Here is a 21,791-nt window from a genome sequence, read left to right on the forward strand (position 1 = left end):
ACTTCAGTAGTCTTTAATAACGTAAGGAATTCTAAGAAGTGGAATTGAAAAGGTAATGAATTTCAGGCATTGTCAAGGGGGAGGGGATGATGACTAATGCAAAGGCCCAGAGACAGGAGATGGAAGTACTATGTGTGGGGAACCACAAGAAGGTCACTTTGGCAAGACTGCAGAGGATAGGAAGTGGAATAATATATAATGAGGCAGAAAAAGTAATTTGGGGCTGGGCTATGAAGGGCTTTAGAAGCCAAACAGGGGGGCAGCGAGGTGACGCAGTGGATAAAGCACTGGCCTTGGATTCGGGAGAACCTGAGTTCAAATCCAGTCTCAGACACTTGACACTTACTAGCTGTGTGACCTTGGGCAAGTCACTTAACCCTCATTGCCCCCCCCCCAAAACAAACCAAAAAAAGAAGCCAAACAGGGAACTTCATATTTTATCCCAGAAGCAATAGGAAGCCACTTTAATTTGAGTACAGGAATGCCAAGGTCAGACTCGGACTCCCGCCATCATCCCATCTTCCTACCCACCAGAACCTTGGATTCTCTTTCCCTGTTAAGTAAGCTTTCCAGGTCTCCATCATACCATGCAAAGGTTTGTGTCCCCAATATGCCCTTTATGTGTTGTCCTTTCTCATTGGAATGTAAACACTTTGAGGGCAGGGACTTGGCTATATTCATATCCCCAATGTTTAGCACTGTACTTGGCACATAGCTAGATAAAGCATCTCTTAAATATTTATCTATATTGGTCCAAACCTGGAACTTCATTGGTATATAAAACTCAATGTAAGGAATCTCCCTTTATTGATGCCTATCTATAATTGTTCTACAACTTATAGTCTTAGAAAGTTGCCTGGGACACAAAGAGGTTAAATGAACTCAAAGTCTTATGGTCAGTATATGACAGGATATGACAGAACATATAACAGTGTATGGTGTAGTCTTAGAATAAGACTTTTGGGGGGCAGTTGGTGTTAAAGTGGATTGAGCACTGGCCCTGGAGTCAGGAGGACCCAATTTCAAATCCTATCTCAGACACTTACTAGCTATGTGACCCTGGGCAAATCACTTCAACCCTGATTGCCTCCAAAAAAAAAAAAAGAATAAAACTTTTGGGGACACCCTGTATAATAGTGTTAGGATAAGAACTAGACCTGTGACCTATAAGGAACTTCCTCTATCAATGCAGGTTAGCAACCTCTCTGAAAATTATATTCTTTTTTTTTTAAGTGAGGCAATTGGGGTTAAGTGACTTGCCCAGGGTCACACAGCTAGTAAGTGTGTGTTAAGTGTCTGAGGCCGGATTTGAACTCAGGTACTCCTGACTCCAGGGCCGGTGCTCTATCCACTGTGCCACCTAGCTGCCCCCGAAAATTATATTCTTAAAGAGCTTCCTAAAAAAACTAGGAGGTTGAGTGACTTGTCCAGGCTCAATCAGCTGATATGCATCAGAGATAGGCCATAAACTCAAGTCTTTCTGGTTCTGAGACCAGATCTCTATGGCATAACTCTACATGTAATAATGACCAGACTTAAAGTAAAAACTCATGTGGTAAACTTGTAGCACCCTGAGCTGGTTCACTGTTATCTTAATTTTGGACAAGTGGGCAAATGAGCTGAGTGTGGAACCACAAATTAAATTTGGTACCAGGAATGGATACTGTTGATTACTAGATTTCAATGCTACTATGAAACAAATACTCCATTTCTTTGAATAGCATTAAAATTCCAATGCTACTATGAAACAAATACTCCATTTCTTTGAATAGCATTCAATAAATTGGTAACATTTACTTCCAGTATGTTGAGCAGAGCCTTGACAGGAGAGTGAGTATGCATTCACCAAGTAGAAACAATGCCTAGAATAGTCAACATTGTATCCCCACCAATGGAGTAGAGGAAGTTGAGGATATAACGGGGGCAAAAAAGTAGGGGGCAAGATTGTGATAAGGTAAAAAGAAAAAATGATAGGAAATTGGAGTTCTCCTAATGGCTTTACCATTAAGCTGTGTGACATTGGGCGAGTCATTCAGCCTCTCTTAGACTCTGTTTCATTGTCTGTAAAATGGAAACATTGAAGTAGAAGATTTCTAGAGCAAAGCTTCTTAAAATGTGGGTCACAACCCCATATGGGGTTGTGTAACTGAATGTGGGGGTTGTGAAAAAATTGAAATGAATACCCTTGCCCTCATCTCTGATTTATGCTATAGGTCAGGTTATGTTTTTAAAATGTTCTTTTCTACTATTTGCCTCCAATCCATTGGTTACCAAAGATGAATCTCTATCCGGATGTTATTTTCAGTCATAAACCATACCCCTTTACACCTTACCCAACCATCTTGAAAATGTGACATTCTCTAGTATGGAGTAGGGGATTGTTAAATCAGTGATAATTTAGCACTCTAAGACTCCAATGGGACTATGAAATTATATACTTGATTAGGGTATTCCTTTCAATGATGGAGATCACAACCTATCTGTGCCTGTCCATTTTGTGCAACGTTTGTCTTCCACAAGGGGTCCACTCAATGTTCTGGATGACATCCTTGAGTTCTCTTGACATTACAAGGGTTCTAAACATGGGACTATAGATTCATCATTACTTGCTCGATGTGACTAGACAATCTTTTTTCTTTGGGGGAGGGTGTCATACATTTCTTTAATAACATCCTTTAAACTCCTTTCCTGAGTAATTCTTTATAAAGTGTTGCAGCCCATTTGTGCCCCCCACCCCTACCCCTTCATTACACTTTGGGTGACAGGAACTGTAGTATCCTATGACCTGAAGTCACATATCATCATTGTTAAAATAATATTCAAAAGATCAGGCTTCATTTCAAAGAGAAGTTTGGCATTGTTGAGAGAATTGTGAAATTAATCAAAAACAAATCCTGTATATACTCATTTCCTGTTTAATTCTGGACCAAGTTCATAATACTTTTACAGTGTCTTGCCAAGATATAGGTAATGGTATACCAGTTATATAGGTTGTCTATCCAACTTCATATCTTATATGGGATAACAGGCATGTTATTGGGGGCTTGATGTAATAAGCATAATGTTATCCACCAACAGAAGCATCTGGAGGACCTCACCACCTATAAGAATGCCATCTTTGACCTTAGCCATCTCCAGCACATTCTCCATGGTGGTAGTTTGATGAACACACATTTCCCTATTTTATACCTCACTTGATATCAATGATCAAAAATAAGCTATTTATATTGATGCGACTACCCTTTTCTCTAGTTCAAAGCCTTAAGTCATTTTCTACCTTTTCTGATTCACTTACAGCACCCACATCCAAAAAATTGCTATGTCCTGTTATTCTACCACCTCTGAAATATTTTTATAATCTTATCTCTTCCTTTCTAAATCTCTTACCACTATCTAGTTGATGCTCTCCCAACATGAACTAATCAAACATAATTAACTGGCCTTCCTACCTCCAATCTCTCCCCTCTCCAATCCATTGTTCATCTTTTTTTTTTTTTGGTGGGACAATAAGGGTTAAGTGACTTGCCCAGGGTCACACAGCTAGTAAGTGTCAAGTGTCTGAGGCCATATTTGAACTCAGGTCCTCCTGAATCCAGGTCTGGTGCTTTATTCACTGCGCCACCTAGCAGCCCCCATTGTTCATATCTCTACCAAAATAAACTCTTAAAACTTGACCACATAACTCCCTTAACAAAAATCTTCAGTGACTCCTAATTTACAACTAAGTAAAACACAAACTCTTTAAAGACAAATACCTTTACATTCTGATTCCAACTTAATGTGACACCACAGTACTTCATGTACTCTTTGCTTGGGCCATCCTATCACCTTTAGGCTCAAACATCTTCCCCTCTCACATTTTTTTTTTGCAGGGCAATGAGGGTTAAGTGACTTGCCCAGGGTCACACAGTTCTCTCACATTTTTTTTTCTTTTTTGGTGAGGCAATTGGGGTTAAGTGACTTGCCCAGGGTCACACAGCTAGTAAGTGTTAAGTGTCTGAGTCCGAATTTGAACTCAGGTCCTCCTGACTCCAGGGCTGGTGCTCTATCCACTGCGCCACCTAGCTGCCCCTCTCACATTTTTTAAAGCACTTCACTAACAGACTCCAACCTAGGTTTCCAACCTATGAATTACTTTCTTTCATGAAATCTCTGGTCCAGCCAAATTGTCCTTGCTGTTCCTCACATACAACATTATACCTCCTATCTCTGTGCCTTTATATAAGCTCTCTCTCCTGCCTGGAATGCACCCCTTCATCATTTCTGCCTCCTTTTTCTTTTGAAGGGCACATCCAAGCATTGCTTTCTACATTAGGCCTTTCTTGATCCCCTTCTGTAGATGCTAATGCCTTCCACCAAACACCCTGTATTTATTTTATGTCACCCCTGATATGGTTTTTGAGAATAAGAATGATTTCATATATTTTTGTATCCCTAAGACCTAGCAAAATGCTCAACACTCAGTAGGCCTTTAATAAATACATTTTAGGATTTGAAATAAAGAAACTCAATTAGTATACTCAGTATTAATTTTCTTGCCTGCAATATGAAGTGGTTTTTCAAAGTCTTAAGAATGTTTCTGTTTTAACAAGAAAAACTGTGGTTACTCACTAAACATGCTAACCTAGAATATTATTTTCCAAGTCATTTTCCTGTCATATTTCATAAGTTGTAGTCAAAAAATAATATATGCTATAATTATGCACTACCCTCACCCCTAACTGAAGGAATAGATAACATGGTATAAAAAGCATTGGACTAGGAAGCAGGAAGATCTGGGTTTAAATCCTGCCTCACACATTTCCTGTGACCCTGGCAAGTCACTAAGGAGAAGCAGCTTGACAGAGTAGACAGAGAATCTGCCTCAGAGCCAGGAAAATCTGAGTTCAAATATCTTCCCTGACATACAGTAAGCTAGGGGATGCTTGAAAAGTCATTTAACATCTCAGTGCTCTGGGAAACTCTAAGATTACAGTAATAGAGAATGTACCAACCTACACTGGAAGAAGGAGTTCCCTCACATGGGAAATCCCTATATTAACAAAATCACAGCTCTTGTGCTTATTCCTATCCTATTTTTTTTAAAGCCCCAAATTCTTCATTTTGATATAATTGTTTTGTTGTTCAAAAATTGAGCTTAGGGGGCAGCTAGATGGCGAGGTGGATAAAGCACTGGCCTTGGATTCAGGGGTACCTGAGTTCAAATCCAGCTTCAGATACTTGACACTTACTAGCTGTGTGACCCTGGGCAAATCACTTAACCCTCATTGCCCTGCCCCCCCCCAAATCAAAAGACAAAAAACAACAAATTAAGCTTAGTTTGGACATTAGTGAAATTAACTTGCAAAATAGGGATATAACCAATAATGAATACATTTTCTAAATACATATACTACATACAGATACATGTACATGTATAAATAGGCATATGTATATATAGATATAAACATAAGTTGTAAATGGTCTAAGGGTGGGAATTATGAATGTAACTACAAATGGAATGAATAGTTGAGTTAATGAGCAACAAGTGCCTGAAGACAAGGAAGAGATTCTCCTTAACAGAGTTATAGAATCTCAGAGTTGAATGATACTTCAGAAGTCATCTGGTCCAAATCTATTCTGAAGTGTGAATCCCCTCTATGATATTCCCTATAAGTGTATAATTCAGTCTTTTCCTAACAACCTGTCCATAATGGGGAACACAGTGCCTCCCAAGGTAATCCATTCTGTTTTCTGACAGTCCTAATTGTTTTAAAAAAAAAAAAGGTAGGGAATGGGGGGGGGGGGGAGGCAGCCAGGTGATGCAGTGGATAAAGCACCAGCCCTGGATTCAGGAGTACCTGAGTTCAAATCTGGCCTCAGATACTTGACACTTACTAGCTGTGTGACCCTGGACAAGTCACTTAACCCTCATTGCCCTGCCCCAAAAAAAAAAGTTTTTTCCTTATATTGAGTCAAGATTGTAACTTCCATTCATTAATGCTAGTTCTCTCTCTGCCACACCTCTTCTTCCCTTCCATATAGGAAAAAAAATCTAATCCTTCTACCACACATTCAAGAGAGATTTACTGAATGCTCTGCTAAGTTAGGTACTAGGTATACAAAGACAAAATAAAACAGTCTGTACCTCCAAAGAGTTTACATTCCTTAGTGAAGACTTTTTTTTTTGGCATATTTAACTATATGCAAAATAAATACAGGGTAATTCTGAAAGGCAGGTACTATCAGTTAAGGAAGAGGTAGAATAAGGAAAGGTTGCACAGAGGAGATAGAGATGTGAGCAGAGTTTTGAAGGAAACTAGGAATGAGAAGAGACAGGGATAAGGAGTGCATTCCAGTCATAAGGGATCAACCTATGTAAAGCATGGAGATGGGAGTTAAGAATATCATTTAAGAGAAGCAGAAATAAAGCCAGTTTGGTTGGATTAAAGAGTGCATGAGGGGCAGCTAGGTGGCACAGTGGATAGAGCACTGGCCCTGGATTCAGGCATACCTGAGTTTAAATCTGGCCTCAGACCCTTGACACTTACTAGCTGTGTGACCCTGGGCAAGTCACTTAACCCCAATTGCCTCAGGGAAAAAAAAGAGTGCATGAAAGAGGTTAATGTACAGTAGTAAGTTTGGAAAGGTAGCATAGAGCCTAGCTTCCTAAACTGTGGGTTGCGACCCCACATGGGGTTATGTAACTGAATGTGGGGGTCATAAAATATTTAGCAACAGTAAAAGGTTATATATTCCTATATACCTGGGGTCATGTAAAATTTTCTTACATCATGAGTGAGAAAGTTTAAGACACCCTGGTCTAGAAGAAAAAGGAATTAAAGGAATTAGAATAGGCAAGGAGGAAACAAAACTATCACTCTTTGCAGATGATATGATGGTATACTTAAAGAATCCTAGAGAATCAACTCAAAAATTACTTGAAACAATTAACTTTAGCAAAGTAGCAGGATATAAAATAAATCCACATAAATCATCAGCATTTCTATACATGACCAACAAAGTCCAGCAGCAAAAGATAGAAAGAGAAATTCCATTTAAAGTAATGGTAGATAATATAAAATACTTGGGAGTCTACTTGCCAAGACAAACCCAGGAACTCTATGAACACTACTACCAAACACTCTTCACACAAATCAAATCAGATCTAAATAATTGGAAAGATTTTAATTGCTCATGGATAGGCAGAGCTAATATAGTAAAAATGATAATACTACCTAAATTAATTTACTTATTCAGTGCCATACCAATCAGACTACCTAAAAATTATTTTATAGAGCAAGAAAAAATAATAACAAAATTCATCTGGAAAAACAAAAAAACCAAGAATATCCAGGGAAATAATGAAAAAAAAAATTCACACGAAGGTGGGTTAGCGGAAAACCTGGAGCTTTACTATAAAGCAGCAGTCATCAAAACTATCTGGTACTGGCTAAGAAATAGAGTGGAGGATCAATGGAATAGGCTAGGCATAGGAAACACAGTAGTAAATGACACTAGTAATGTAGTGTTTGATAAACCCAAAGACTCCAGCTTCTGGGATAGGAACTCAGTATTTAACAAAAACTGGTGGGGAAACTGGAAGATAGTATGGCAGAAATTAGGCATAGACCAACATCTTACACCTTATACTAAAATAAGGTCAAAATGGATACACGACTTAGACATAAGAGGTGATACCATAGGTAAATTAGGAGAGAAAGGAATAGTGTACCTATCAGATCTTTGGAAAGGAAAACAGTTGATGATCAAACAAGAGATAGAGTATATTATAAAATGCAAAATGGATGATTTTGATTACATTAAATTAAAAAATTTTTGTACAAACAGAAGCAATGCATCCAAAATTAGAAGGGAGGCAGAAAGCTGGGAAACAATTTTTGAGGCCAGTACTTCTGATAAAGGCCTCATCTCTAAAATATATAGGGAATTAAATCAAATTTATAAGAATCCAAGTCATTCCCCAATTGACAAATGGTCAAAGGATATGAACAGGCAGTTCTCTGATGAAGAAACCAAAGCTATCTATTCCCATATGAAAAAATGCTCTAAATCTCTAATGATTAGAGAGATGCAAATTAAAACAACTTTGAGGTACCACCTGACACCTATCAGATTGGCTAAAATGACAAAAAAGGAAGATAATAAATGTTGGAGAAGCTGTGGGAAAATTGGAACACTAATGCATTGTTGGTGGAGCTGTGAACTGATCCAACCATTCTGGAGAGCAATTTGGAATTATGCCCAAATGGCTATAAAGCTGTGCATACCCTTTGACCCAGCAATTCCACTATTAGATCTTTTTCCCAAAGAAATCATGGAAGGGGGAAAGGGATCACATGTACAAAAATATTTATAGCTGCTCTTTATGTGGTAGCAAGGAATTGGAAGTTGAGGGGGTGCCCATCAATTGGGGAATGGCTGGACAAGTTGTGGTATATGAATACAATGGAATACTATTGTGCTGTAAGAAATGATGAGCAGGAGGAGTTCAGAGAAACCTGGAGGGTCTTCTGTGAGCTGATGATGAGTGAGATGAGCAGAACCAGAAGAACATTGTACACAGTATCATCAACATTGAGTGTTGACCTACTGTGATGGACTATATTCTTCTCACCAATGCAATGGTACAGAAGAGTTCCAGGGAACTCGTGATAGAAAAGGATCTCCAAATCCAAGAAAAAAAAAAAAGAACTGTGGAGTATAGATGCTGATTGAACCATACTATTTCTTTTGTTTTGGGTGCTGTTTTTTTTTTTTTCCTATTTTGAGGTTTTGCATCACTGCTCTGATTTTTTCTCTTGTAACAGGATTAATGCAGAAATAGGATTAATGTTATTATGTGTATCTATATATCTATATATGTATATGTATATGTATATGTATATAGATATATAGATATAACCTATATCAGATTACCTGCTGTCTAGGGGAGAGGGGAGGTAGGGGAGGGAGGGAGAAAAATCTGAAATTGTAAAGCTTATATAAACAAAAGTTGAGAACTATCTTTAGATGTAACGGAAAAAATAAAATACCTTATATGTAAAAAAAAAAAAAGAAGGGAGGCAGAAAGCTGGGAAACAGTTTTTATGGCCAGTACTTCTGATAAAGGCCTCATTTCTAAAATATATAGGGAACTAAATCAAATTTATAAGAATCCAAGTCATTCCCCAATTGAGAAATGGTCAAAGAATATGAACAGGAAGTTTTGGGTTTTTTGTTTTTTGTTTTGCGGGACAATGGGGGTTAAGTGACTTGCCTAGGGTAATGTAGCTAGTAAGTGTCAAGTGTCTGAGGCCAGATTTGAACTCAGGTACTCCTGAATCCAGGAAGAAACCAAAGCTATCTATTCCCATATGAAAAAATGCTCTAAATCTCTAATGATCAGAGAGATGCAAATTAAAACAACTCTGAGGTACCACCTGACACCTATTAGATTGGCTAAAATTACAAAAAAGGAAAATAATAAATGTTGGAGGAGCTGTGCATTGTTGGTGGAGCTGTGAACTGATCCAACCATTCTGGAGAGCAATTTGGAATTATGCCCAAAGGGCGATAAAGCTGTGCATACCCTTTGACCCAGCAATACCACTTTTGGGTCTTTTGCCCAAAGGAATCATGGAAAGGGGAAAGGGACCCACATGTACAAAAATATTTATAGCTGCTCTTTATGTGGTAGCAAGGAATTGGAAGTTGAGGGGATGCCCATCAATTGGGGAATGGCTGGACAAGTTGTGGTATATGAATACAATGGAATACTATTGTGCTGTAAGAAATGATGAGCAGGAAGAGTTCAGAGAAACCTGGAGGGTCTTGCGTGGGCTGATGATGAGTGAGATGAGCAGAACCAGAAGAACATTGTACACAGTATCATCAACATCTATATTCTTCTCACCAATGCAATGGTACAGAAGAGTTCCAGGACACTCATGATAGAAGAGGATCTCCAAATCCAGAGGGAAAAAAAAGAACTGTGGAGTAGATGCTGAATGAACCATACTATTTCTTTTGTTTTTGGTGCTGATGTTTTTCTATTTTGAGGTTTTTTGTCATTGCTCTGATTTTTCTCTTATAACATGACTAATGCAGAAATATGTTTAATGTTATTGTGTGTGTGTGTGTATGTGTGTGTGTGTGTATATATATATATATATATAAAACCTGTATCAGATTACCTACTGTCTAGGGGAGGGGGGAGGGAGTAAGGGAGGGAGAAAAATCTGAAATTGGAAAGCTTGTATAAACAAAAGTTGAGAACTATCTTTACATGTAATGGGGAAAAAATACTTTATTAATTAAAAAAAAAAGACACCCTGGTCTAGAGCCAGAATGTGATTTATCATTTGAATGATAAAACTTAGGAGTTTGTATTTGATCCTAAACTTAGAAGTAGAAGATACTCAAGTCTACAGAACAGGGGATTGACACAGCCAGACCTGCACATCAGGAATTCCATTTGTGTAGGGGACAGACACTAGAGAGATAGAAGAGATCTGAAGCAGGAAGACCAGTTCAAGGAGACCCCTGTGAGAGAAAAAGAATGCCTATGCTGGGGTGGTGGAGAGTGTGAATTCCAAGAGGAATAATGGGAGAGATGTTCAATTAAAAATCAACAACATTGGCAACTGCCTGGGAGTGAGAGAAAGGAATCAGTGATAGCAGATCAATGTGATTCTAGGTCTAAAAGACTAGGAAGTGCTTAAACATTTAAAAGCTCCCTGTCTGAAACTCCTCAGGAAAAAAAAAACACTTTGAAAAACATCATTTATTCATTACTTGCCAGTGAGGGTCTATTCCTTGGAGCATGCTCAGATGTGTCCTTCTTGGTGGGTTATGCAAAAGCAAGGTCAATGTTTTCTGTCTGTTTTCAATCCAACACATGAAGGCTTAGTGAATGACTGAGATGTGGTAACAAGGAGTTTTCTGGTAGTCTTCAAACTCAGATAATGGAACCAGAACTGAGTTTATGTTCAAAAAGTTCAAGATACCCCTCTATGAGCCCCCTCCCCATTTTTTCTGATTCTCTCTTCCCTGGGAATGGTGGAATATTTGAACATACACAAATAAATATAACACAAGATATTACAAGGAGAGAAAGCATGGACTGGGATGATCAAAAGAAGTAATAATAGTAATAATAATAGCTAACATTTATATATGTGGCAGGTACTGTGCTAACCACTTTACGCTTTTTATTTCATTTGATGTTCACAACCACCCAGGGAGATATGTGCATTTTACAGATGGGAAAACTGAGACAAAAAGCAGTTAAGTGACTTGCCCCTGGTCACATAGCTTTTTGAGTGTGTGAGACCAAATTTGAACTCAGGTTTTCCTGACTGCAAACAGTACTCTGCATACTTTACCACCCAGCCACCCCCCAAAAGTAGCATCTATCTATGTAAACTGAGTCTACAAAAGATAAAACTATCTAATCCAACAAGCATTTACAAAGCACCTACTATGTGCCAGGCACAAAAAATATAAAGATAAAATAGTCCCTGCCCTTGAGTAGCTTATATTTAAGTAGTATGGCAGAATTTGATACATGGAAAACTAGTGATATAGATGAGTGTAGTAGGACGTGGACAATGGAACCCCATATTTAGAGCAAGCACGGCGAGCTTGCTTCCAGAAAGATAAAATCACATGTAATGAAAGGGGTCCTGTTCTTCAATTCACCACAAGAAGAAAAGGATCCAGAATTGAGAATGCTTATAAAGGGCACTAACCAGTGAAGGAATTCCATCTTTCCTGCCTAGCTGTGTTCAGACAAAGCAAGGAGTTGCTGCAGGCCCTAGGTGAGGAAACACAGGCCTCAGGCCTTTATCTCCCCAAGAGGACCACTGGACAGTAAATAGAGCACAATGTGCCCACTGTATCTGTCTTGGATGCGTCTATTCTTCCTGCTTTTAGGTGAAGAGGCCTGGAAATGATTGTGACCTTGTGAGCTTTGCAAAGTCAGAGATGCAAACACCAGAATTCCAGGAGATGGCCATCCCAGGATTTGCGTGAGACCAAGCACAGGAGAGGCAGCAGATTAGCCCAGAAGCTGAGGCCCTAAGGAGTGACCGGCTTGATAGGCTTCATCCCTCCCAATTATAGAAGAGGAAACTCATCCATTGGCTATGTCACATCTATGAATGAACTTGGGGGGGTTTAATGCTTAACTCATAGCCTTTAAGTGTGAGCTTTTCCCAGGGTCTGAGGCAATAGTGTAAAAAGAATTGCTTTATAACTTAAGTTCTTTCTATACTTGCAATAAATATGCCTTTGTAAACCTAATTGATGGGGATTAATTGATGGCTGATGGCATTAAAAGAAATACCCTAGGGGCAGCTAGATGGCGCAGTGGATAGAGCACCGGCCCTGGAGTCAGGAGTACCTGAGTTCAAATCCCGCCTCAGACACTTAACACTTACTAGCTGTGTGACCCTGGGCAAGTCACTTAACCCCAATTGCCTCACTAAAAAAAAAAAAAAAAAAAAAAGAGATACCCTTGACTCCCCAGATGTCCCCCTAAACCCCTAGGGGAAAGATATAGACTTATTCTCTCCAAGAACTCAACCAGATAGTGTGCACGTGGGCTGGAAGAGTAAGCTCAGTCTCATTGTATAAGTAGTACAATAGTTCAACAGAAAGAATGATGACTGAGAGGTGGAATGTTAATCAAGGTTCAAAGCAGGTTGAGTCAGGTAAAAAAACCTTATTGTATGAGGTCAAGTTAGGATCACAGCAAACAGAATTTGTGTGTATGTGTGTGATGTTATCTGGACTTATTGTTCAAGCACATAGTTGTATGAGAAAAGTTCAGGAAGGGCACTACCATTGTAGGGCTGAGTCCCAGAGTGAGAAAAACTGTCAGTTGGCTGGCTTGCTTCATACTGCCCTCCCAGTCCAAGGACACACTCTATACAGTGCTCCCTCTGCCCAGGGGTGGAACCTCTGCCTAGATGACTGGATCAGTTGCCTCTTTGAACTCCAGGAGCTGATCTCAGCATGGTTTCCTGTTTATCCACTTGTTTCTCCCTAACCCCCACCCCCACCCCCCAGGCTTCGTATCCTCCCTAGTGGTCTGCTAAATGCTGAAAGTAAGACACAGATTAGGTAAACTCTACATGTCCAAAACCAAACTCATCTTCTTCCAAAAATCTATTAACCATTCAGAATCACTTGACTATTCCAACTCCTTCACTCCCCATCCCTCCCCCATAATCATTTCCCACACACTATAGAGTTTTGCCTCTTCGATCCATCCATGCCTGTCCCCCTTAAAGTTTAAAATGTTTGTTGCTGTATTTTGTCTTTCTATCACCTTCATTTCTGGATGTATCCCTCCCCTACCTGATGAACCATCCCTTGTTAAAAACAAAAACAAGGGGGCAGCTAGGTGGCACAGTGGATAGAGCACTGGCCCTGGAGTCAGGAGGACCTGAGTTCAAATCCAGCCTCAGACACTTAACACTTAATAGCTGTGTGACCCTGGACAAGTCACTTAACCCCAATTGCCTCACTAAAAAAAAACCACAAAAAAACAAAAACAAAAACAAGGGGCAGCTGGGTGGCGCAGTGGATAGAGCACTGGCCCTGGAGTCAGGAGGATCTGAGTTCAGATCCAGCCTCAGACACTTGACACATACTGGCTGTGTGACCCTGGGCAAGTCACTTAACCCCAATTGCCTCACCGAAAAAACAAAACCAAAAACCACATTTTCTTGAAAAGAGAGAAGAAAAATCAGTTTAGCAAATCTACCAAACACATCAATTGAGTCTGACGGCATATACAATGCTCCACACCCATAGTCCTCCATCTCAGTAAAGAAAGGAGAGAGTGCATTTTTAAAAATTGCTTTTCTGGGACCAAAGCTTTGTATTTTTTCCTTCAGGTCTTTCTTCCTGTCCATAGCCAACCAAGTAGGACTTATAGATACACTGGGTATTAGATATAATCATCTAGTTCATTTTACACATGAGGAAACAAAGACACAAAATGGTTGAATAACTTGCATAGGATCAAATATCTAGTAAGTGAAAGAGACAGGATTCAAATCAAGGTCTCCCAAATCCATATGTAGCAATTCCTATAATGCCATGAAAGGTTCAGGTCCTTATTACTTCTCACTGGTGCTATTGCCATAGATTCCTTTTCCCCCCTATGAATAATATTTCCCAATTACATAAAAACAATTTTAATATTCATTTTTTAAAATTTGAGTTCCAAATTCCCCTCCTCTACCTCTCTTCCCTGATATATAGTAAGCAATTTGATATAGGTTATACATGTGCAATCATGCAAAACATTTCCATATTAGTTATGTGAAAGAAAACATAGACCACGAAAACTCACACACACACACACACACCAAAAATAAAGAAACTGAAAAATGATGTGTGCGGATCTGCATTCAGACTCCATCAATTTTTTCTCTGAAGGTGGATAGCATTTTCCTTTATGAGTCCTTTGGAATTGTCTTGCATCATTGTATTGCTGAGAAGAGCTAAGTCATTCACAGTTGATCATCATATAGCTCTTTATGACATCACTTTACCTGCTCAAAAATCTACCACCTTCCAATGTTTAAAGAAGAAAGTCTAAATTTTACAGACTTCCTGATTGAACTCAAATACTATCTTTCTAGCATTATGCCAAGAAGGGCAAAATTAAAATCCCACTATTTATTAGGCTAATAGTCAAATTTGGTCATCCCAGTCAAGATAAACTAGTACTTAGAGCTTGCAGCTGATGAATAGAATAAGCTGATATTCTTAATTTCTTTATTTTTTTTTAATTTAGTGAACCTAGGGAGGATGTCTTAAATACATGGAAATAGAGCAGATCTTGGAGACCATTCATCTTGAGGCACAATTTTTGCTTCTGATACATGCTGACTCTGTGATCGTGGGCAATTCAAGTAACTTCTCACTTTGTGATCTCATCAATTCAGGAACTCTCCAACTATGAGATTTTAACCTATCCATGACTACTCATCCTATGCTATTCTTGTCTATATTCTCCCAATAGTTCAGTACAGGGAGTCCAAAGTGCTGGAGAATTTTCTTGCTTTTTCCCAATACTGTGATGATACCAGTAGAGTCTTCTGCTTGCTTCCTTCCTTGCTGTCTCTTTCTCCTATGACATAAGCAGCCCATCTTCCTTCCTTGTCATAAGATTCCATGATATGTCCTCTAAACTTGTTTTTCTTAAGTGTTGCAGCCTGGTCAGAAACACTGCCTGCCTCTCTATTATCTGCTGAGTGATTTAGTTCTTCTATAGCAGTGGTGGTCCATGTCTCACTGACATATACAACATCTGTAAAATGTTAGCACTGAAAAGATGGACCTTTGCTTGGGGTTAATGAAAGAGTTTTGTGATTTCCCAAAAGCAATTCAGATTCCTTTCCTTTTTAACTCTGAGCCCAGTTCAACGTCTGTCTATCTATAGAGTCTGTCTGTACCAGATAATGTGGGAAAAGCTCTAGAGGGTGTCTGTCCAAATGCATTCTGAAATCTAAGAAACATTCTTCATCTAAGTAATCTTTCCTGCATGGGAGAACAGGAATGATTGCCATTCTTTTCCAAGGAATTCTGGAATGGCTTGGGGCTTGATAGAAGTCAGCACAATGTTATCTGCAAACAGGATCACCTGGAGGACTCATCATCCATAAGGAATCCCATCATGTCCATTATTCTGTGTAGAAGGGTGATTCTGTGACGGGGTCCATAGCACCTTATGAAGATCTCTCCTTAGTACAGGCTGGTCCTCAGATGATAGACACACGGTCCATTTAAGGGTCAATACTTAAGGCCTTTCCAACTAGGTAGATGCTTCTAGGGCTTATGTTCTGTTGACAAAGCTTTCAAGAATCTATGGTCCCCCTGTATCCCATAAATAAGTATTAGAGGGGGCAGCTAGATGGCACAGTGGTTAAAGCACTGGCCTTGGATTCAGGAGGACCTGAGTTCAAATCCAGCCTCAGACACTTGACACTTAACTAGCTGTGTGACCCTCGGCAAGTCACTTAACCCTCATTGCCCTGCCAAAAACAAAAACAAAAAAATAAGTATTAGAAAACTTTAGAAAATGTTCCATTTCTTAAATGGAAGGCAATGGGAGGTAATGGATAAACCTCTTGAAATGGACTCAGGGCTGACCTGAATTCCAGTTCTCTCACTTTTCAGCCTCAGCTTCCTCACCCATAAAATGGGGATAATAATAGCACCCATCTCATAAGGTTGTTGTATATATCAAATAATAATAATGATAATATATATATATATATATAAAGTATATGATGGTGGCAGAATATTATTGTGTTATAAGAAATGACAAGCAGGATGATTTCAGAAAGGCCTGAGAAGACTTGTATGAACTGATGGATAGTGAAATGAGCAGAACCAAGAGAACATTTTGCACAGTGACAGCAATATTGTTTGATGAAGAACCATGAATGACTTAACTATTCTCAGCAATACAATAATCCAAAATAATCCCAAAGGACTAATGAAGAAACATACTATCCACCTCCAAAGAAAGAACTGATATTGACTGAACACAGACTGAAGCATGTTATTTTTCACTTTCTTTCATTTTTTTCTTATATTCAAGTCTTCGTGTACAAAATTACTAATATGGTAATGTTTTACATAATTGCACATGTATTACCCATATCTGATTGCTTACTGCCTCAGAGAGGGAGGGAAGGAGGTATAAAAATTTGGAAATCAAAATGATACATAAAAATGTTTATTATTGTAAAAAAAAAAGAAAACACTAAAGTATAACATAAATCTGCTATTATTCATTATTATTGATAAATTAAGAAAATGGGCATCATCCTAGGGCATCAATAAGTTGGAAAGTGTCCAGAGGAGGGCAACTAGGATGGTAGATAAAGGGTCTTGAGTCCATATCATATGATGAATGCTTGAAATAACTGGGCATGTTTAGCCTGAACAATAGATGACTCAGTAGCTATCTTCAAGCATCTGAAGAGTTGTCATATGGAAGAAAGATTACATGTTTTTTTTTTCTGTTTGGTCCCCAAGGACAGAACCAGGAGCAATAAATGGAAATTGCAAAGAAGCCAATCTAAGCTCAATTTCAGGAATAACCTCCTAACTAGAAGTTGGTCAGAAGTAGAATGGGTTATCTTGAGATGTGGTAGAGTCCCCGCCCCCTTCTTGAGAATCTTCAAGAAGAAGCTAGAGGGGCAGCTGGGTGGTACAGTGGATAGAGCACTGGCCCTGGAGTCAGGAGAACCTGAGTTCAAATCAGGCCTCAGACACTTAACACTTACTAGCTGTGTGACCCTGGGCAAGTCACTTAACTCCAATTGCCTCACCCAAAAGAAGAAGAAAGAAGAAGAAAGAAGAAGAAGAAAGAAGAAGATGAAGAAGAAGAAGAAGAAGAAGCTAGAGAACCCACTGTGAGGTATGTTACAATGGGACTTCTTTTCATGTATACATTGAACCACGTCCCTTCCAATTCTCAAATTTTGTGATTCTGTGAAGCCCAGTAAAGCTAAATTCAAGAGTGACTAGCTAAGAACTCAAAAACAAGTTTTCCAAAATATCTAATAAGTGAGAATTAGCCTTGCAATGATAAGCAAAGCATCACAAGGTAACAGGATGTATCATTCATTGAGATCATGAGGTTTTTGTTTGCTACATAATTCCTGAGTTTCTAGGTTCTCTTAGCACTTATGACCACATTATCATATTCATTATTACAGAGAGGTAATATAAACACAATATAGGATATGTCCTGCACTAAAAGCATTACAATGACATTGAGAATAATGATGCTCATTTTCCATTTATCCTACCTTAAGGAAACACAAGTTTTCATAGTAAAAGTTTTTTCATGTTACCATGATTTCTCTGTCATGCCAGGATGACCAACCAGGACATACCAGGTAGAGCAGCATGTCTATTTTGGCTCTAATCAAGCAGAGTCAAGATATGAATATATAGGGGCAGCTAGGTGGCGCAGTGGATAGAGCACCAGCCTTGGATTCAGGAGGACCTGAGTTCAAATCCAGTCTCAGACACTTAACACTTACTAGCTGTGTGACTCTGGGCAAGTCACTTAACCCCAATTGCCTCACTAAAAAAAAAACAAAAACAAAACAAAAAAACCCCACCAAGATATGAATATATAAAATAATTGTTTGGCCATAGTTAGAATTATGTAGACTGCCCATCTAAAGCTCTAGTTACTGGGTATGGCTAGCTGAGAAAGCTAAAGCAACATCATTTTGTCTGTAGTTCCTCTGTCTTGCCCCTGACCCCGTTTGTATTGCAACCTCCATTCTGTCTACAACCTTCCTTAGTGCAGAATCAGCAAAGACAGGCTTATCTATTAGGGTGGGGTTACAAGAGATAGTAACAGGAAAGGTTATTCTCCAGGTTAGCTATCTATAGCATGTCTGGCCAAATCAAGGGAGATACCACATCCCTTATTCCTACCCAACAAACCCTGTCCCATTCTGAGGTACATCTCCTGTCTAAATTGAAACCTGTATAAGCTTTGTCTTTCTGTTCCTTATGTGAGCCAGTCTCTGCCTGTGCAGATGGGAAACACCTGTTGGTAAACTCAATAAATCTTCAGTTCCTAAATTGATGGTTTGGGGTTTTGATTTTGTTTCTGGTTCTGGTTCTAGTTTGTTCCAGCAACCAAATGGACAACTATTAAGGCAAGGATGCCAAACAATTCATGGGCTAAAATAATGCCAAGTGAATACACTGTTGTTAAAGATCAGGGAGACAAACAATACTTAGACTACTCAGTAGAGAAGAAGGCTGTGGCACATTCCTCCTCTGATGTGTGATTTTACTTTAATTATACTTTAAGGATTAGTGTGTGTGTGTGTGTGTGTGTGTGTGTGTGTGTGTGTGTATAATCACCATCATGATGGCTTTCTTTAATTAATTTCAAAGTTTTTTGTAGAGTCCATTGATGTATTTTCCAATTTTGTATAGATACTAAGCTAATTGATTTTCCAGGATAGAAAATTTAAACAAGGTCACTTCTGGTTTTAAAATCCTAAGAGTTGGTGCAGAACATCTTACTTACTCAAACAAAAAAGTCAACAATAGAGAGAGACTGAGACCTTGTTGTTAGCTTCATTCTACTATGTATCTATCTGATATGTTCCTATTTTTCTACCTGTTGCCTCCTTCACACAAACTCATTGAGAGTAGGGACTGTTTTTGTATTTCCCGTGCTTAGTGCAGAGTCTGGCATATTAGTAAACAAGTAGACAATACTCGGTGCTTGGCTGATTTTTTTACCTTCCCTACTAATCTTACTTTCACATACATGGTGACTTCTGATTGACTTCAATCAAGGTCTGTATAACTCAAACTTCCAAAAATGAAAGCCAAAACTGTATGGGGATAGGTACCTGGGTTCTTCTCCATTGTTTGGGGTTAAAAAGTCATCTGGTTGAATAACATGACTAAAACAATTTAGAGGAAACACATGGAACCCTTTCCCCTCAATGACTTGAGTTTCCCAGTCAAAGGCAATGTCCCCAGCAGATGCTACCTTCTCCATTCAGCCTCCTCCAAATGCCCTTTATGTGATAATTTTCCCCTTCAAACTTCAGAAATGGTTTTCCTCCTGCACCTCTCAGATATACTTGTCGTGTAATAATGTGCATTAGCATTATCTGTGTTTATGTTATCCCCTTACTATACTATAAGCTCCAAATTGCCAAGGACTACATTTTGTCTCAATTTCACATACAGAGTGGGTACTTAATAATTGCTGAATTGATGCCTTGGCAACAGTTCAGTTGTGAAGTAAATCTCAGTTGTATTGGAAGCCATTTAGATTCTAAAGAAGAAGTAGGAACTTAAAGAAACCTGGTTAATAAAAAAAACATGGGGTACTGGGAGAAAATCTGCCTTCAGTCTAGCTCACTATGTAACATGGTATGTTTCTGGGGCCAAAGAATCAAATCAGAATAAATAATCCAAAAATCAGTTGAAATACCATCTTGAATTAATATCTTGTAAGCCTCATTTCATTCCTATTTGACATGAGCCCGCAATATGGATAATGTTGATTGCTAGCCATTTTTAAAAGCTTATGCAAAATAATCCATGAAAGCCAGGATGATGGTGCAATATATTCAGCCAAATGCCTAACCTTTATTCTAACTACAATGTTAGGAATGAAGGTGGCTGGATGGCACCAAAATACCTTTCTCTGCAGTCTCTTCAGGTAGTGACTTACTCTAGGCTACAATGACAGTACTCAGTTGTATTCCATCCAAAAAAGCATTTGGTAATAGTTTATTATATGGCAGGCACAGTGCTAGGTGCTGGGGATAAAAATAAAAATGAAAGGTTGGGGCAGCTAGGTGGTGCAATGGATAGAGCACTGGTCCTGGATTCAGGAGGACCTGAGTTCAAATCCAGCCTCAGACACTTGACACTTACTAGCTGTGTGACCCTGGGCAAGTCACTTAACCCCAACTGCCTCACCAAAAAAAAAAAAAAGAAAGGAAGAAAGGTCCTTGTCCTTAAGTGGCTTAGATTCTACTGTGGGGAGGAGGGGATACAACATTACCCATTCTCGGCATATTCAATGTATATACACAAAGGAAGCACAAAGTGCACAAGGTGATTTTGATAGAAGGGTGGGAGAGTACTAACAACTGAGGGGAATTCAGAAAGTGACAAGCACAGAATAGGTACACAGCTGACTAACTATGAAAAAAACAATCTTATGTCAGTTCAAACCTTGGTTGCAGGCAGAAATTTTCTTTTTTTTTTAAGAATGAGATTGTATCAATGAAAATTTGACTACATTTTTCTTAACTATTTTATCTCCAAAATTAAAAAAGGATACTAGCAACCTACCATGACATGGCAAAATGTACAGGTTTGTGGGTTTTTTGGTTTTTGTATTAAAAATAGGTTACATTTGAAGAAGTGAATGTTGAGTAATTATAATGATCAATCATGGCCCACAAAAGAGATGAAGAATCATCATCCCTCTCACTCCTTTGGGGGTGTGCAGTGTTTGTATACTGTGTCTGCTGTGACTGTCACCTGGTTTTGCTTAATTGTTTCTTTTTCTTACAAAGGGAATTTGGCTAAGGTTGGGGAGGAGAGTGGAAGAACCTGGAAAGGACTTGTGATGTCAAAACAGAAAACATCAATAAAACTTTAAAAGAGACACGTTAGCAAGTACCTGGCAATGCAGTCTGTCAGTTGGCACAAGTCTATGATGTCTTGTAGAGTATTTGGGCCTGGAGGAACAACTGGGTTGCCAGTCCCACTCACACGGAGATGACAGCAGAGTAGTGTTCCTCTCCCTGAAAAATACATCAAATTTGGCCAATTACAGGGTGAAAGAATGATTATATGTGAAGATCCTGGAAGCTCAGAAAGAAAAAGGAATTTAAATGAAACAATATAAATTCTCACCATTATTTATTAGCTGTGTGGTACTGGGAAAGTCACAACTCCCCTGTTCATCAGTTTCTTCATCTATAAAGTGAAAGGACCCAATAGCCTCTAGAGTCCTTTCCTGCTCTGAATGTATGATAATGACTAACTGTGAGATGGGGGTGATATGTTGCATCTTGAAAAGCAAATGTATTTTGTTGGTGGAGCTGTGAACTGATCCAACCATTCTGGAGAGCAATTTGGAATTATGCCCAAAAGGCTATAAAGCTGTGCATACCCTTTGACCCAGCAATACCACTATTGGGTCTTTTTCCAAAAAGATCATAAAAAAGGGACCCACATGTACAAAAATATTTGTAGCTGCTCTT

General features: G+C 38.9%; 1 protein-coding gene across 2 annotated transcripts in view; it reads right to left on the minus strand.

Moving 5' to 3' along the window:
• TJP2 (tight junction protein 2) overlaps nucleotides 1-21,791 on the minus strand; it is a 164,434-nt gene that overhangs the window by 114,453 nt on the left and 28,190 nt on the right. For both annotated transcript variants that reach the window (XR_006353541.1, XM_043970061.1), the window contains one exon: nucleotides 21,206-21,329. The gene's annotated coding sequence lies outside the window, so the exon portion shown is untranslated. Of the gene's footprint in view, nucleotides 1-21,205; nucleotides 21,330-21,791 lie in introns of those variants that run through there.

This window comes from Dromiciops gliroides, chromosome 1 (genome assembly GCF_019393635.1).
Source record: "Dromiciops gliroides isolate mDroGli1 chromosome 1, mDroGli1.pri, whole genome shotgun sequence".
NCBI lineage: Eukaryota > Metazoa > Chordata > Mammalia > Microbiotheria > Microbiotheriidae > Dromiciops > Dromiciops gliroides.